A 16,640-nucleotide genomic window follows, 5' to 3' on the forward strand; every position below is an offset into this window, starting at 1 on the left:
AAACTCGAAAGGCTTTGAGTTCTGAGTTTGAAATGACAGACTTAGGCTTGCTGCACTATTGTTTGGGGATTGAAGTCTGGCAAGAGCCAGGAAAGATCTTCATCTCTCAGAAGAAGTATGCATGGGAGATCTTGAAGGCATTTGGCATGACCGAGTGCAAGGAGATAGCTACACCTATGGAGGTGAATGCAAAGTTATCCGTCGAGGATACATCAGCACTAGCAGACATTGGGAGGTATAGGAGGTTGGTCGGCAGTCTGATCTACTTGTGTAACACCAAACCAGATATCAGTTTTGCTGTTGGTGTTTTGAGCAGGTTCTCAAACAAACCTCATGAGAGTCATTGGAAGGCTGGGATGCGGGTGCTTAGATACTTAAAGGAAACTCTTGACTATGGTATCACATACAGTTTCGAAACTTCTCTTGTGGGGAACTGTGACTCAGATTGGGCAGGAGACATTGATTCCAGGAAGTCAATTTCTGGTTATTGTTTCTCTTTGAGTTCAGGAATATTCTCTTGGATTAGTAAGAAGTAACCAACAGTGGCATTGTCTTCTACCGAAGTAGAGTACAAGGCAGCTTGTTTTGCTGCATGTGAAGCCATATGGTTGAGAAGGATTCTATGGCATATGGGAGTGCAGGATGAAGAACCAACTGTGCTGAGATGTGACAATCAGAGTTGCATCGCCATTGCCAAAAATCTAGTGTTTCATACACGCACCAAACATATAGAGATCCAATATCACTATGTGCGTGATTTGATGGAGGATGGGATAATGGAACTGGTCTACTGTCCAACGGAGGAGAATGGAGCAGATATCTTCACCAAAGCACTTACGAAGGATCTGCTTCAAGTTCATCTTCAGAGACTCAGCATGAGGAGATAGTTCACCTATGGGTGGACATTGAGGGGGGGTGTTAGATATGATCAATGCCCCACCCTCATTAGGTGCTACCAATGATCCATGGTGCTCAAAGTTGTAAGGCCCCCATTATAAGGAGAAGCCAAATGTGAGCCCGGACATTGGTTGAGTCCTGACTTGTATATCAGATGAGGTCTATGTGACCGGATGGCAAAAAGGTGACTGTTGTGGGTCTAATCTTTGGGTTAGACGGATTGGTTAAGCTTGTAGCAACTCGAGGCGCATTGCATCGAGTTGCGGTGTAAGGGAGTTAAAAGGAGCCCCTATTGTGGGGTCCGAGGGCCGCGGAAGTGGCCCCTAGCTGGGGAGTCCTAGGGGGGCCAACGGCCCCCCTAGCAGGGGTCCGGGGGCAACGCCCCCGGCCCGATGGTAAAGGGAATATTCCCTGGCCGACTAGTGGGGGCTCATATGGTAGGTCACAGTCAGCAGGCCAACCTAATGACCTTCGCGGGCTATAAAAGCTAAACCCCTTCGCAGCCATCTATCACTCATCTTTCACCTAGTCAGAGTTGTTGTTCCAACTAGCCTTAAGCTCTTCACCTATCTTCTGTCTAGATCGCCATCTAAGCTTCACACAGTGGAAGCGCACAGGTGGACAGAGCCATCTTTGTATCAGTTGTTTAGAGTTAAAGAATTTACTGATTCTCCTCTTTTCTATTGTGTACTCTCTATCTCTTTCTCAGATCTGTTCGTTGTGCCGTGTAATATTTTACACCCCTCTAACCTTTTTCCACTAATTTCTCACTTCAAAATATTTTTATACAAGACACAAATATTCTTTTTTTTAACCCTAATTTTATTAACATAAATGGTGGCCATTTCCTCCATGGCTGGCTTTTTTTTTCCCTTCATCACATATCCATGTGCTATATATCTTGCGTTAATTATTATTATTTAAAAAAAAACAAAACAAACACAAACAATAATTTCAACAAAAAAAACAAACCAAAAATAAATAATCAATACAAAATAAACACAATACAAAATAAAAAATTAAAAATACATTAAAAATCAACAAACCCACTAAGGTGTCTTCTTTTCTGTTCAGTCCAGTGGTCTTTGATTTTGTTTGACTGGATTCATTACTTTTGGGGGACTCTTCCGTGCACCTTCCGACCATTGCATACACACCCCTACCAAGCATTCTTTGTAATTGTCTGTGTTGTGCTATGTGTGTTTTCCATCTGAATGTCGCCTCACGCTCCTCCCCCTATCCAGTATGTCCCGCTGGTTAGTAGGGATTACTCTTTCCTACTCACTTTTGAGCCTATAGCGAAGGCAGGACTCGTGACTTTCATGGCTGCTTCCTTCCCCTTAATTCCAGAAGATCCATCCATGTGTAATGAGTTCCTTGCCTCATACAGCAAGAAGTTGGGACTGGTCCATGGTACTTCTATGACATTGACACCCCGAGGGTTATGGAAGGCTTTGTCTCTTCCCTACAAAGGAGAACCCTTTGTTACAGCTCGCCAACTATTCTCTAACGATGAGCTTTTGAATGTCAAGGAAATTCTAGATGTCAAGAAAGTGATCAACACTTCCTTCAGGAGTCTCCTTTTCCATGATCACTGATCCTGTGTGGAAGTTTGTCTGCTAGTTTCTCCAAGAGGTTTATGCCTGCCAAAACACCATCCCATTACTTGTCCAAAGAGCTCTTTACAGCTTCCAGGATCGTGTTAAAAGGAGTAGCTATTGATTGAAGCACTTACCTACTCACAAAGATGGATCAACATTTCGTCAAAGTAACCAAGGGAAATATCACAAATGTTGCATATGGGTCCTACCTGTATGCTTTCTTGACATACTCAGGTTTAAATAAGGGTGTGCTACCACCTCCTCCATCTAATCCAGTACCTCCCCCTCCACCTTCCGAAGAGTCAGAACCTACTAATATAGAGGATCTGGATTCTCCTCCTCCCCTGGTCTTTCAGTGATAGCGCTTGAAGCGTGTGGCAGATAAGGCTCCTTCAGTTACAATTCCTACTACATCTGGCAGTGACCTCCCTGCTTACCTTACATATAACAACCTATTCATAGCACATAGAGAGGGTTCCTTTGACATATCAGTCCCTTCACTGAACAGTCTAGTGTCGGGAGATGCCATTCCCTTCCTCTATAAAGACATTCAGAGTTCAATTGAACTTTCAGTGACAGCTTGTGTTCAATAGCTATATGCTTCCTTTTATGAAGAACTGATGTAGTCTAAAGACTAGTTGCATAAGGCAACATCCGAGTTAGCCTCTGCTAAAGACACCCTGGCAGATCTATTTAAGCAGATGGAGCAAGAAACCCAACTGATTGAGACCCAAAGAGAAGAGATATCTTCTTTGAAGATTCAGTTTTAACAGAGGCTCAATCAGAGGTCACTAAAATCTCCGCGGAGAAGGAGAGGATGTCCAAAGACATGCAAGAGTTTCAGACTCTTTTAGATGTAAAACTCTCAGCCTTACACACTGCTAATGACACAGTGGAATCACAAGCTTTCCAAATCAAGTAGTTGCAAGACCAACTGGCACAATCACGGTCTGTTCCCCCAAGCCCTAATGTTCCCCTGATCCCTTCTCTCTCAAAGCAGGACTTGGCAGTTCTCCAAAGACAGGCTACCTTGTGTCCTTTATTCCAAGATAAAGTGGAACGATTGCAGTCCAGGATGGATCTGCTATGGTCTACATTTGAGAATTTCCAAGAATATGTTCCTCTGGACCATTCTTTCTTTATCCACTATCAATTGCAAAAGTTGGCCTTTTACATGAAGCTTTCAATGATGGATCTTCCTCTTTCAGAGGATGGTTGGAGTGGGGCTTGGTCTCTTGAGTTACTGACAGAAGTGGTCTGTATGGCGTTTGAAGATTGTGTCACGACGGATACCATGTTGCTGTCATACATGTATCTACAGGGAGATCTGTTGATTCCAGATGAAGTAGATATGGCCTGGTATGTGGGAGACGTGGTTTTGCAAGATGTTTTATATGTCAACTATTTGGAGTTGCGAATAGATGACATGTTCCAGAGTTACTCCTCAAAAGTGGCTACTTGCCCTGATAATTCCTGGCACTCAATGATTGATTCCGTGATCCTGAATCAACAGCAGAACACAGCTTCTACCTATGTACAGAGCACTAACCAACTAAGGGTGGATCTCTTAGCTCATCTTTCGAAAAACAATCCATTTGATTCAACCTTTTTTTATGCCTATGAGAGAAGATCTGTCTTAGGTCCCTCTGTTCCTAGCCTACTATACTACCAACAAATGGTTCACTGTTATGATACCTATCTTTCCCTTTATTAAACCAATTCAACAGCAATCTTACCCCTTCTTTTCCAACCTCAATCTTTTCCTCAAATTCCCATATTTACATATTGCTCTTTTATCGAAGATAGAGTATTTTCCCCTTCTCCACCATGCCCTTCTCCATCTATCCATGTACCTTCTACTTTTCCTATTTATCAATTAACACCCTTCCTAACTGATTCCCTAAAATTTTCAACCACTCATTCTTTAACTTATTCCTCCTTTTATGATTTTGCCTACCCATCTCTTCATCCACTTTTACTTATTCAACTTCCATCTCCTTCCACTTCTATCTCTCAACCCCCTCAGTTGGTTAGTCAATATGAAGGGTTTGATCAGCAGATTCCCAGAAGACGAGGATGGAGCTTGACTAATTCTCTTACAGGACCTCAGATTAACTGGCCAATAATTCCAGGAGATTGGACAACTGCCAGTCAAGCATACCAAAACTACCTTCATTTTGCTCACCAATATTCACAATCTCTAGATCCTTCGGTGAGATTGACAGCTCATTTTGCTTGGTATCTAGCATACATGCACGGGCATTCCCATAATGATCAAAAGGCCATTCCAAAACTTTGTATGAATGTCAATGTGAACATTGACTCCCACCAATTGGATGTCCTGTATTTTCATGCCCTATGTCTCCCTAGCAGATACCTTGTTTTGCTAGAAAGAATGTGTTGCTTGCAGTTCTTTCAAAATCCTCCAAATACATTTGTAGATGAATCCTTCTCCATAGATCACTTTCGAAACCACCAAGCCTTCAAAAGGGATCGTCTTTATTGATGCCTTTGCAATGTATCTTGGATGATTCTTAATGATATATATCTCTTTTTGGAGGTGTCATTCAAATGGTTGTGTTAGTGTTTGTGTGTGTGTGTTGTAATAATTGTATGTGATGAGTTCGTGCTGATTGAGGATAATCTGTTCGAGAGCTCTTTTCAAGCTATTGATCGTGGATGGAACGCCTATGGTGGAAAGCTGACGAAAACATCTTATATCCTTTACAAATTTGTTATGGTTTTTTAATGATTAATCAAATGAGTTATTGAATAATGGAAGTTTTTCTTTAGTAGTATTTTTCTCTCAGATACAGGTACTAAGTTGGGGTCGTGGTTTAGCAAGATTATTGAAGATCCGAGGGAAGATCCACATTGAGGTCTTTAATGAAATTATATTCTTCTTTTCCTTAGGTCGTGAGGACGCTTCCTTTCTAAGTGTGGGAATATGTTGAGAGTGGAAAAAGACTAAATTTTTAACCGATTTTTGTTGTTTTTTAGGACTGAATGATTGATTATTTATGGATTTGGAGTGATGTGTGGTTGTTAAAGGAAGTATTTGAGAGTGTTTTGGATGATACTGATTATGTTTTGGAAGTTCATGATGATTCTCAGTGGAGATATGAAGCTCTGTGATGTTTTGATAGGTTCTGTTAAGCTTCTAATTGGTTCTATATACCTTCTGTATAGCTTTTGTTTTGTTCTGATTGTCTTCTGTATGAAGCATGAATTGATGATTGATGAAGATTGAGATCTTTTGAAAGCTTATTGAATAGTTTTTGATAGTATGGAATGGTTTGAGTATGACTTATGAGGTTTTGATGACCTTCTGTAGACCTTCTATAGAGCCTCTATCTCTGCTCTGTCTCTGTACTGTAACTGTTCTGTAGACCTTCTATAAGTGTTCTGTAAAATGTATGTGTGACTTTGGGAAAGTTTTCTAACCTTTGGAAAGGATGAATCTAAGTTCAAAAGAGCTAAAACAAGTGGAAGAAACAGTTGCTAAAGACTAAAGAGAGTGACTAAGTGACAGTGACAGTAGTGAGCTGTGAAAAGACACTGTAGTGGCTCTGGTGACTCTTCATATCAAACATACCTCTTGGGAGGTGCATCCATGACCTAAGAAGGATTATTGAGAGTTATTATGAGAGTATTGTAGTGAGGATATGATGTATTATTGATAGAGAGATAGAGAGCCAGAGATAGTTAATTCTATCAAAACAGTGTAACTGTATATGAGAGATTGAAAGAGAGAACGATGAAGACATTGAAGATGAACATTATGTGATTGATTTCCATTCAAAGATGGTGTATTCTTTTGTGTTATTTTTTCTATTGAAGAATTCTATGAAGATTTTGAAGATTATGGTTGATTATATCAAATCCGTGGGAGAAATCTACTATGATGTTGCGTGAAGAATTGCTGTTTTCTTTGTTTTGATGATTAAATGAATGAAATAAAAGCTTGTTGATGTTACAAGATAGATTTTCTTGCAATAGAATTCCCTCTTCCTTGGTGTTCCTCTTGGGCCTCCATGGAGGTAGTTGTAGGTGAGTTTCACAATCATATATAGTTTACTCACATAGAGCAAATGTAGCCATCATATTCATAGTAGATAAAATTGAAACCATTAGATCGCAGCCTTATGATGATATTGAAACTAGGTACAAGTGCCAATAACATGTCCAAAGAACACTAAAATTAATTAGATAAAATGATTAGTTACAATCAAAGCATGAATAGTCCAAATCGGCTTTGAAATCAATAAGCCTAAAGTAAAGTGTAGGCATACAGCATAGAGTCTTCCTGACATAGTTAGGAGAGTGTATGCTTAGTAATAAGAAACTATCCAAGAGGAGAAGAGGGGGAGAAGTAGAGAAGAAGTAGCCCCAAGTTATCATTACACCATCAACAAGTGGTGGTAAGTAGAGGGAGGAGGAAAGGGAGTTTTTACAAACTCATGTATATATCTCTAGAAAGTATCCTATTGTGAGAATATCCATCATAAAGGGTTGAAATCCTAGGTTTTGGAAAAAGGTTTCTCTTTTTCCCTTAGTGTGAATACCCCTAAAGAAAAGAGCTTTATCCATATGCTAATGTCAATAACCAAATGTGTAGCATAATGCTAAATAGTTAAAAATAATATTCCCTCTTGAATTTGAGATCCATTCATAGCTCATGTATTTGTATGCTATTTGCTCTACTCCTATGTGCTTGTCTAGTGCTAGTGGGTTAGTGCTAGTGAAGCTTTATGGTGTGTTGTGTGCCACATCGTGTGCTATATGTGGGTGTCTTATGGTGTGCTCTAATGCATATACTCGAGTGCATGCTTGAGAGTATGTATGTTTTCATGTCATAGATTATATGTGCCCTCCTTTATGTACCATGGAAGGTGCTTGTGCTGCTCATGCTCTAGTTATATGCACAGACTCTAAGTATGTGTTTATCTACTAGTGTATGGTGTGTGCATATGCTAGCCTTGTATGTTTTAGTGTCATGTGCCCTAATAATCGTCCTATATATATGATTTATTTTGTGCTCTAGCCCTTGCGGTTTAGAGTGTTTTGCTTCAATGCTCTAATGGTTATGTTCTATAATGTGTGTTGGAGTGTTTAGAGTGCATATGCTTGAGGGTCAAGTGCTAGATTGTTAGCCATACCTACAATGCTTGCTCGAGTTATGTTGTGTATGGCCCTTACGCACATGCTCTAATAATGTGCTAATTTTGTGCCAACATGCTACGTGCAGGTGTTTGTGCCTTAGTAGTGTGCTCTATATGTGAGTTGTGTTATGTGCACTGGTGCCTAGTGCCCATGCCCCATGTGTGCATGCTCTATAGTGTGCTTGTGTGTCCAATAGTGCATGTATGCTCTATGAGTGCCATGCATTTAGGCACCCATGCTCGTGGGTTATCCTAGAGTCTACCCATGTGCTTTCATGTGCGCTGATTTGAGAGTGTGCTTGTGTTTCAATATGGGCACTGCTCTTCTAGTGTTTTGTGTGCATGCAGCTGCAATATGTGCTCGAGACTCCGAGAGTAGGTGTCGTATGTATGTACGTATCCAATATGCGTGGTGGTGTGCGCTATGTTGCCACCCGTCAACGATCGTCGCAATTACGAGCCTCACAATATCAATTCCGATTACCGTCAAGCGTTCCAATATCGTGTCAACCCGGCGGTGATCCTTCACAATAGCAAGGGGCACAGCACGTCGTCATAGCCATCTCACACGCGGTTATGTCACACTTGTGCTCGTTTAGAGCAAGTTCGGATCAAGTCTCGTGCCTCGGGGTCCTCTTAGAGTCCTCCCACACGTTTAGTCACTACTTGTCACACGTTTGGTCACTACTTGCATTTGAAAGTAAAGGTATCCATAATTTTAGTAAGTAGAAGAGAGAGAAAAAAGGCATGTCACATGATGGAAACTTTATCTCATGTCTGGCAAGTCTACACATGCCTACACTCTTGGTGCACGTAGCTCATCAATCTACTCGTTAGTTGATCTTTCAAGCATGTTGTTTAAAGTTTAAAGCAAGCCACTTGGAGTTTGTTCTACTCATTTGAATAGTTAGGGTTCAGGCTGATATTCCATGTGCTCATGTCGTGTAACCCATACTTGAGTCTTGCTTTGGGGATAAGAGCTTAGGCACATCTAGGTCTATAGACCTGAGTGAGTTGGATAAGTAAAGGCAAGCATCCGTGAGCAATGACCTCCGCAAGCAATTGGTCCCATTGATAATGGTTTCCACACAATTCTACAAAGTAGAGGTAGTACACTCTAAAAATGAAGGTACTATCTCAACTTCCTCTTGTTTATGTATGTGCCAACAAATGACTAGAGGAGCTAGGTGACTAAGACCTTTCTATCTCTTCTTGTAAACAAATCTTTACTTCTCTCTCCTCAGTGTCAACAATGCCACATCACTAGTTTACATAGGCATGACCTTATCATCAAACTACACTTGCCACATACACATAGGTCACTCCACCTAAGCATGGCACGGCTCTAAGAGTCTGAGCAGCACCTTCAAGAAAAACACTTCCTGTTGAGAACTAGCAAACATGACAATCGATGAGTAGATGATTGCATTTATGGAGTAATAGAAAAACTCCATGAGACTCCCTATCATTATATTGATTGATTGTTATACACAACAAGAGTTAGTTTCATTTTCTTTTAAAACAAAAGGTGATGCTTTAATGGGAGCTCAAGGCGTACCTTGGATATATTGAGCAAGACCATGGCCCCCAATTCCTTCTCAATAAGACAAGCCCCTTGTTCTCTCTAGAAACTTGTTGTAGAGCTCTCTCATTGTGCTTTCTCCCTTCTTCTCACAATTGTTAATACAATCTCCTCTTTCCTTCACTATTCTCAAACCCTAAAGGAAAAAAGACAAAGCATTGCATCTTTTCTCCCTACTTTTTCTACGTCTTATAGAGGCCTGTTCTCCCCATGTATCTTAGGAAATAACATTTAATAGATCTCCCTCCCCTTTTAACAAGAGTGTGACATCAAAGAGAATTTCTTCTCTCACAAAGGCTCTCAATTCCAAAATTTATTGGGTTTGTGTATCTATATCTTTTTTAGACTTGTTAATATTTTTGCTTATGTGTTGTGGTTTTTTAATCAATCTCATGCTATTTTTTGCTACAATTTAATCCTTGCATCAATTCAAAAATGATCTTTTTCTATCTTAAGAACTTGCAAAAGATTTTGCAATTTCACAAACCTAGGCCTAACTAACCGCAAGCGTTTTGGAGTTGCACATATAGACATCTCCTATTTTGCGATGTGGTGAGAGTGTAAGTAACATTGTAGCCGAATTCCAACGACAATGGAACCAAAATGTTGTGCTTCATACATACAACATGTGAGACATAAGGTGAAGTACACGGATCCAAGAGAGAATGGAGCTTCAATGGTGGATGCTATGCTCTGTGTGTGTGTGTGTGTGTGTGTGTGTGTGTGTGTGTGTGTGTGTGTGTGTGTGTGTGTGTGTGTGTGTGTGTGTGTGTGTGTGTGTGTGTGTGTGTGTGTGTGTGTGTGTGTGTGTGTGTGTGTGTGTGTGTGTGTGTGTGTGTGTGTGTGTGTGTGTGTGTGTCACATAGTGTGTGGGTACAATAGTGTACCTCTTTTGGTTTTCTAGATAGGCATATAGTACATAGAGTACAATGTTGGGCAGGCAGGCCCAGTGGTCAGGTACATTACCCTTTATTCCCAACAACCTCCCCCTAAAGGCAATGTTCCCAAAGGTAGAGGAAAAAGAATCAGCTAAGTCTAAGTATGTACAAAGCTAAAGAGACTATACCTATCCAATCCCCATCATCTTTTGGCAATGGAAAACCACTCTACTAGAAGACCCTTTGTGAGAAGATCTACAGGGTTATCATTAGTGTGCACCTTGACTAGCTCAATGCTTTTAATGTCAAGTACCTCGCTAATGAAATTATGCTTCACTTGTATGTGCTTTGTCTTTGCATGAAAGATAGGGTTACGTGCTAACATGATATAGCACTCTGACTATCATAGTGGAGGATAGGAACCTTAGTAATACCAAGCTCAGCAACCAATCAAATGTGACAACCATAGGCCTCTTTACATGCCTCAATGGCAACCACATACTCTGCCTCTATAGTAGACAATGCAACACACTTCTACAACCTTATTACTACTAGTGAATCCCCCGTGCATTAGATGTAGGGTTGTCCTCTGCACTGAGTTTCACATATGGAGGCAATGGAACCCCAATTGCTTTTCCCCCCTCTATATTGAAACACTGCAAAACCTTGGAAACATACTCATGCTAGGACAGATAGAGAAGCCCCTTTGGTCTATCTATGAGTATCTGCATCCCGAGAATATGATTTGTGTCACCAAGATCCTTCATGTCAAAGGTGCCATCATGTAGACTTTGCTTCAGAGATTCCAAGGCATGAACATCCCTGCCTTGTAATCAGCATGTCATCCACATACAAGACCAAGATAATCAGGCTACCATCTGCTGCCTTCTTGGTATATAAGAAATGATCCACTTGACTCATGTGAAAGCCCTAAGATTGCATGAATGTATCAAACTTGTGATACCATTCTTGAGGTGCATATTTCAGCTCTACAAACTCCTCTTGAGTTTACATACCATCTTCTCTTTGCCCTTTGCCACAAAACCCTCAGGCTACTACATATATATGTCCTCATGCATATCACCATGTAAGAATGCAGTCTTTACATCTGTCTGGATGAGTTCTATATCCTCAGTTGCAACCAAGCCCAAGATGGTTCTCAAAGTAGTCATCTTGACTATAGGAGAGGATCTCATCAAAGTCAATCCCATGTTCCTGCTTGTACCCCTTTGCAACAAGACGTGCTTTGTACTTTGGCGAGGTACGAGAAGTAACTTTCATCTTATAATCCACTTGCATGGAAGAATATTTTGCCCTTTTGAAAAATGCACCAAATCCCAAGTACCATTCTTTTCAAGAGATTCCATCTCTGACAGCATAGCTTTGAACCACTTCTTGTTGTCATGTCTAGTCATTACTTCCTTGAAGCATGACAACTCACCACATTCAATTACCATGACATAATCAGCAGCATACTGAGCACTAGGAACAAACATATCCAATGGTCTTGAAGGTCGGATCAATGTACAAAGTCAAGGTTCAGCATTTGCAAGCTGTGGGGCCTACAAATCTACATTTACAACAACTTGTTGTCCTACCACATTTGGATGTCCAAACTATATGTTTTCATGCTGAGACAATGAGGTATCATGGGCAATACCTTTCCGACCATTTTTAGCATCATTTTCTACATTTTTAGGGTCATTTACAATGGGTATTCGCTGTTGTCTACTGGGCACAATTTGTTGTCCAACATGTATGTCTTCTCTAAAAACAACCCGTCTGACCTCCTCTGCCTTTTTGTGGGTTGCTTACGCATGTGATCTTTACGGAATTTTACATCATTGCTACGTACTATTTTTCTTTTCTTGGGACCCCATAACATGTACCCCATTTCACCCTCCTCGCCATATCTAGGAACATGCATTCACAGGACTTTGGCTAAATTTTGTTGCATTCCTCCTTACGGACATGCACAAAGGCCTCATAGCCAAACACTCTTAGATGAGAATATGAAGGTGGCTTGCCTGACCACTCTTTTTGAGGGACTCTCTCCCCAAAAGACCTGTTTGGTGCCAATTCATCAAGTGAACTACTGCCATAATGGCCTCTGCCCAAAAATCATGGGGTAATGTAGCATGAGATAGCAGTAATGTAGCATGAGATAGCATAGTATGGACCTTATCCTGAATTATCCAATTCATACGCTCTACAACTCCATTTTGGGGTGGATTATGAGGGGCAAAGAGCTCCCTATTTATCCCTTTGTTATCACAAAAGTCCTGAAAGGCTTTGGACATGTATTCCCCACCATTGTTAGAGTGAAGACATTTAAGTGTCTTACCAGTCATGTTCTCAACCAATGCCAAGAATTTCTTAAATTTGTTAAGAAACTCTCTCTTGCTACCAATAGGGTGCACCCGGACTTTCCATGTAGCATCATCAACAAAGGTGACAAAGTATTTTTTTCCCCTAGAGATAACCCTAGCATTTCACATACATCTAAATGTATGAACTCTAAAGGCAAAGATTTCAATGAAAGAGAATTTTTATGTGAATTCTATGCATGTTTACTATTAATACACTGATCATAGTGCTCAAAATTAACATATCGAAGACAAGGAAAATAATCCAAATGAGTAAGTGCTTTCATTCCATTCTGACTCATGTGTCCCAACCAACCATGCCATAAGGAAACACTAGGTTTCTCGATCATGGCAACAACATGGACAGGCACACTAGATACATGTAGTGGATACAAAGTATCACTCTTTGAGCCTCTGGCAATAACCCTAGATCCCTTACAGATCTTTCATTTCCCATCAGAAAAGGTGGTATGAAAACCATCATCATCTAGCTGCCCAGTACTAATGAAGCTCTTCTTGAGCTGGGATACATGTCGTACATTTTGAAGAGTAAAGACAGATCCATGTTGAAACTACAATTGCATACTGCCAGTGCTTGCAAAGTCACATGCATAGTTGTCCCCAAAGTGGACAACGCCATGTCTACCCCAAGTATAGTCTAAGAACCACTCACGATGGGGAGTGACATTAAATGAGACACCTAAATCTAAGATCAAGGTATGCATGTCATCATCTGTATCTACTACCATGGCATGTGCACTAAAGCAAGAAGAGACAAGGAATACATCATGGCCATTGTCACTCTCATGGGGCTGGCTACATTCACTTCTTCAATCTTAACACTACTCTTCTTAGCTAGCTGACTATCCTTCTTTTCATCCTTGCTATCATTAGTCTTCTTATTCTTTCATTTCTCTTTCTTCCACTTAAGGCCTTCTCGCTTAAAGTGTCCTTTCTTGCCACAATGGTTACACTCCACACCTTTCCCACAAGATTTATATCATCCTTTTCTTTCAAATTTCCCCCTCTGTTGAGACATGCCTCTAGTATGCAAAGCACTAGATGACTTGTTAGATGCATTGTTCTATTGATTCATCTCTTCCATAAGTAGAGAACTCTCTACATCAGAGTACAACAGTATAGCCTTTGAGGTGCTTATGGTTGTCTTGAAAGTATCCCAGCTTTCAAGTAAAGTACATAACAAAAAAGTAGCCTTGAACTCAGCATCATATTGAACTTCAAGGCAAGCAGTTGGTTGAAAATGGGACTAAACTCACCGAGGTGTATAGACATGGCTATCCCCTCCTTCATGCATAAATCCATCAATTTCTTTAGCCACCAGTAGACTTTACTTGCAACATTCTTCTGAGCATACAATTCCTCCAATCTCTTCCAAATGGCATAGGCAGAATTGAGCCCTTCTATGTTGAACAACAAAGCATCAAAAACTGAAAGCTCAATGGTTGAACGAGCCAGCTCATTCAACTCATCCCAATCCTCTTGCTCTATATCTGCTAGTCATGCTCCTTTTAACTTGATAGGCTTCACCTGTTTCTTTTGCACCAATACATTGTAGCACTACTTTTGCCAAATTACAAAGTTATGTGCCCCTTCAAGATTCTTAATGTGCATAAGATTACTACTGTCACTGCTACCAACCATAATTGCAACTCAAATGACAAGAAGACAAGCCAAATCTATCAAAAAACAAGTGACCAAGAATAGATGCAAACTGACCAGTAAGATCTGATGTTCATTGTAAACAACACCAAAATGCATGCATAGACTGATCTATTTCAACCTAAAAATGAGGCATAAATCATGTGCACCCAATGTCCAAGCATATGTCAATAATATCAGTACCAAATTAGTACATAAGGACCTCAATGGGAACCATCCAATTGTCCAAAATACCTTCTCTGTTATGATACTTGCAAACTATACTTTTCCAGCCAAGACAAAATGTCCCAAGCTCAAAGTATCCCCAAAATTATTCCCAGGTATATGACATCCAAGATAAGCATGTAGACACCACTTTGAGTACTCAAGATAGTGCCTGCAACCCATAGGCATGTCATTCATTGAAAAAAATGCACTCAACCCCTACTATTATAGTAGTGAGTTTAGTGTCAAAATGGGCAATCACAGTGCCAAAGTCAACTTCAAATCAGTACCAAATGGTAGGCATAGCATCCCGTGACAAGTAGGCATCCATTCCAGCATGTATAAGCATCAAATAAGCAATGCTATTCAAGCATATGGATAAACCATTGATGTTGCCTTGTAAACTATTATGAACAATCCAAGAAACTGAGTAAAATGCTCCCAATGCCAATGCCAAGCTTGAATCAAATGTCAGTCTCAAGAGTGAGCTCTCAAGTATCCCATGATGGTCTTGGAGTTGCCAATGATGAAGGAGATGATCAAGATAGTGAGTTGATCTGCATGCAGTCATCTGCCCGCAACCATGCTTGCAACCAAGATCTGTATACACTATCCTCAAAAAAAAACCTCCGTGTTTTCAGTTTTAGACATACCTGCACTCCAAATCAACTAACAAGTTCTTCTACGAGCTTGGTTTTCATTGAAAAAGTTTTTGAATCCAAGTTTTCTAGCTCAAGTTATGAGCAAAATAGTGACATGCAGTCAATCTGTCATCCAGAACTAAGGCAAACTCATGGCTACTAGTGTGATGGTGCATGGTTCGTTGGGAGGGTTGGAAGGCTACAATGACTCAATGCTAATGTGGGGGGGTTCCCAAACGGCCCTCCCAAGCTCCCTCTTGAGGTTCAAAGAGGCAATGGTAATGCTTATGCTTCATAAGAAGCAAAGAAACATGGTTGTCATATTTCCAACTTGAAGTGCTCTTCCAAAAAGAGCTCAAGACATACTCAATAATGCCCAGCTTTGCCCTGATGAAGTTCAAAGGTGCCCTGAGCAAATGAGATCAAGACAAACCTCAATGAAGAGATGACATGGTGGCTGTCATAGACATGTCTTGGGTATCTAGCCTACTTTATGGCCTCATAACCAGTCTTAGACTACTTGCATCCTTTCCCTTAAGGTCCATGAGCCATCCAAATATGAGATTAAATAGAGCACATTTCTTTATCATTAGAATTCTATCCATACTAATACAATTTGCACAGGAGTGAGCTCAACTACTGGATCTATACTTTAAATAATAAAGTCACCACTTCATTACATGTTGTAGATAATGGCATCTAAGTTATTGTCACACAGGATAAAGAATTTAATCCACTCTACTTTAATGTTGATACATTACATTGTTTCTTGACTTGCATCCTTGTGGCTATTTACAATTAACATCTTAATTATATTTATGTATAGGATCTTAACAACACACTCTAGGTAGCTCTTGCCTATTGAAAGTCAAACAATACATAACTGACTATATTAATCAATTGGCACTATAATTATGCTAGCTCTAGGTAGGTATAACTAACCAAATATAATAAGTAATATGCCAATGGCTATTGAGGATCATAATGACTATTGAGGTGCTAAATGTAGACGTGTGGACTCATCTAACTAGGGGATCCATCATCAATGTCCATGCATGTTGAGCTTGCCATCTCAAAACTCTCCCGTGAGCTTGACTACACCTCTACAACTCCAAGTAAGCTTTGAAATCCTCAAAGCTTCTCTATACCCAATGCTTCATGAAAACATTAGCCACTTGATTCTATATGTTGACATATACTAAGTCAATCTCACCTACTAAGTACCTTCTCTCTCTCATAAAATGATAATACACCTCAATATATTTTGTCCTAGTATGGAACATAGTGTTCCTAGCCCACTGTATACTGCTCATGTTGTCATAGTGTTCCTAGCCCACTGTATACAAGCACCTCTATACTCAACCTATATACTTAATAAAGTAACCAATATTTGCTTTTTTCTACTCCAAGTAATTGTTGCATCATGAAGAGAAAATATGAATCCACTAATAGATCTTGTATTAGACATACTACCAATCCAATTTGCATTCATATACCCAAACACTTTTACATTCTTTCCTGTCTTACAAAAAGTTTACAATGCAAGGTGGACTTCACATACCTCAATATGGGTCCGACTGCATCCAAATGAGGATTCCTAAATACCTACATAAATTGACTCATGAGTCC

The sequence above is a fragment of the Lygodium microphyllum genome, chromosome 7 (assembly GCF_053477565.2).
Source record: "Lygodium microphyllum isolate KBCC chromosome 7, Lygodium_microphyllum_v1.1.10, whole genome shotgun sequence".
Taxonomy (NCBI): Eukaryota; Viridiplantae; Streptophyta; class Polypodiopsida; order Schizaeales; family Lygodiaceae; genus Lygodium; species Lygodium microphyllum.